We start from the raw sequence: 3,522 nt of genomic DNA on the forward strand, positions 1-3,522 counted from the left end.
GAAGAGGCATCAACAAATCAAGATTCCATTAAAACTTATGCCAAGATGCAAAGTGGCTAAAGAACACACCTAGAGCACCCACAGGTAGGCATGTTGAATAGAGATCCACTCATGTACATGAAGAAAAGCTCGCATCAGATTGAAGCAATTCACAAGTTCATAGCCAAAGCCATGGATCAATTATTGAGAGAGCAAAGAGATAGAGAATATGCCCGCTTCCTAGAGTTGCAAGGTGGTTAAGAAAAGTGGGTATGCAGATGATTGACATGTTATAGTGGGCCTGACAAGTGATGACATGCAGGTGACTGGGAAAAGGTGGGCCAATCAAATCATGACACGTGGCAACTAGTCAAAGCTTGGTTGATCCGAATGTTTGAACTTTAGAACTTTATAATTTTTTTGAAAATTTAAAATTTAAAAGATGTACAGTCACAGAACCTTGGCAGAGGGATGATTTTCAAATTAAGATTCAGGGGGTTTCTGAGAGGCTAATATAGTGATGTTATATATCGCTAGAACTAGGAGAAATTAATTTTTTTGAATATGGAGTTAGTTTTTGCACAGAACGCCACTGGTTCATGCTATAGGAGGTTTTCTCTAAGAGATTGAATGACATTTTTTATTAGGTGTTTTGAGTGACCAGTTGTAGAATTTAGTGAAAAAACACCTAAACATATTTAGTGACTCTTTTATCAAGTTATTTTGAGTATGCATGGTGTTTTGGCTAAAAATTGATCAAATGGCACATATTTGGGTTCAGTTATTAGATTTTGTCTTTTGTGAGATATTTTGCATCTAGAAAAGAAAGACATAAAGGATATGATTAGTAGTTGATGGGAGAAGGTAGAGAGAGGTTATTTAGTTGCAAGGGATAGAAATTGAAGTGGATGGATGTCAGACATAAAACATATCCAAGAATTCTTGCTCTCCTATATCATTCTTTCTCTCTTTCATTGTAAGGGTTGGTAGTTTTTTCTAGGGAAACCAGCAAGGTTCTAGTGTTCTACTATGAAACTAGGATTGTGGATGGTTTTGCTTCCTATCTATTGAGTCGTGCTCTAGCAGTGAAGGCCACATATCTACTCTTGTGTATCTTTCTATTCATTTCATGTGTTCTTATTCTGAGATAATGGAGATTAATGATAGATTATGTGACATATCTAGAGTTTCATTAAGTTTTACTAGTTTATGTATTCAGTCTTTCCATGGATGAGTATAAAAGGAATTTACACAATTTTTTTGGGTTTTCTTATTTTGTCTCCTAGTTCTTCATGTGCTATTAGCTTTGAGATTAAATGGATAAAGTTCATTTGATTTAAGGAAGCTTGGATGAGTTGTATGTCAAATCTATTGTTTCTTTTGGCTCAAGGAGTTAAGTAAAATGCTTCAGTGTTCTGATAGGGTTTCTAGGTGTATGAAGGGGATATTTTGTAAGGATAGGATTTGAAGATTTCAGTTGACAAACTTAATTGTGAAGCAAATAAGTTAGATCATCCTACTGGTAATGACTCTATGTTTCAATGGATAAGGCACTGATCACTAAATCAGATGCAAGTTGATATGAATGTCATTTGCACAAATCTTTTAATCAACTATATTCAGTTTTTCATGTCTTGTAGTGGGCTGAAAGGAATTAACCCTCACTCAGCTTATGAATTTCATAGATTCACATTTAGATATTGTAGATCTATGCTATTACATGAGTTATTAGGAGATATAAGGGGTTTTCATCGATAGTAAATAGGTTCAAATCTATGTTTAAATTGCACTGGTACCATTCATTAGAACCTCAAGGTTAACTTGCCTAGGTCTTGCAGATCCTAAAGTGAAGAAGGGTCAAGTCTTATAGTTGGCCTAGTGTCTAAAATGATGTGTTGAAGATGGGGGTTAGTTGCCCCTAGATGTGTCATATTCTCATCGAGGTAATTGGAAACCTACAACATTTTAAAACACCAATAGTTAGAATAGATTTATTTTGAAAAATGTGGTGGGAGATGAAAACTATTCATTTTAGGTGAGTTGAAATTTGAATCATTATAAAAGAGAAAATATAGGTCTAAAGACAAATTTTATTTCTAATTGTTCTAGCTATATATATTATCTATAACATAGTGTGAGATCAAAGGGAAATAACTTTATTTCTATATCATTTTGTGGTGGGAACTAGACCCCTATTTTTCAGTGTTTATAAGGAACTAAAAGATTATCTATAAAATTAAGAAAATATATCAATTCTAATTACAAATAATTAGTAAAACTTATAATCATAAAATTCATCCATTTCTACACATCTCATTAGTTTACTTCATTCTCTAATTCAAAATAATAATACAAATTTTATGTCATTGAAGGTCAATAGTTATACTTTTGTTAGCCTTTTCCTTTACAAAAGGGTGACACAGCTTTATGCTTTTACCCTTTTACATTCACTATTCTTTCATATTCTAAAATTGTGGTCCTTTATCTACTTCCATTGAAGCTCACTAAGGAAAACTATGTGACTATTAAGTATTATTCCTAAATATACTTAGGCAATTTATTCACAACATAATACCAAAGCTATAACTTTATCATGAGTGACCTTAACTGATGATAGTATTTCTACTAATGACAACATCTTTAACTTGTTCACCTTAGCCTACTTTGCAACAAACTTATCTTTTTCAAACTTCTCTTCTAGATACTTTCTCATTAAAGAATATGCATAGACACCCTTAGAATTTCTTGTATTAAAGGTATATCTTTGACCATATTCTTTGTTCTGATTTGTTGAAGAAATTCATAGTTGAGAACGTTATAAATTACTTCATTAATTATATTAACAAGGATATAGAACAAGACATCAGAACAAAGTGGGAGAATCAATAAATCCTTGATTTATGGTTTTCTTTTTCCACTACTACCATAGTGTCATCATTAATATTTTTCACCACAATTGTATTACAAAGGAATTTAACTTTATTTCTATTGAAAATATTCAAGACTAAGCTAGGCTACTGAGAGGGGAGGGGTGAATCAGTAACCTTTAATTTTTTTTATCAAATTCAACACTTTATATCAATATACCAATTATCATTTATTTATCTAATTGCATGCATGAGAAACTGAAAACATAAAACCATCCACAACACTTGAACACAATAATTTGGTGATCCAAAAACCTTCCAAATAGAAAGTAAAACTAGGGTGGAGATGATACCCACAAAAATTCAATACTATAGCATAAAGTTGGCCTATTAAGGCTTGCAATGATCACTTCTAATGATCTTCCTTGTTAGGAGCAATCATGACTGCTAGGTCCACATTGTTAGAGGTTTTACAAAAATAAAGTGTGCACTTAGTAAAGAGATTTTGAGAAAAACTATTAAGTCTACCTTGTTTAAAGGATTTAGACTGATTCACTTGTTAGAATGAAATATTTGATCTCTAACTTTCAAGTGAATTGCTAATAGAGATTCTTTGAAGTACTAATCAACTTTTGTGATGGATATGTCTATGCTACTCCTTTTCTAATATGGCCTT

Source organism: Cupressus sempervirens, chromosome 9 (assembly GCF_028749045.1).
Source record: "Cupressus sempervirens isolate cs-2001-9-10 chromosome 9, ASM2874904v1, whole genome shotgun sequence".
NCBI lineage: Eukaryota > Viridiplantae > Streptophyta > Pinopsida > Cupressales > Cupressaceae > Cupressus > Cupressus sempervirens.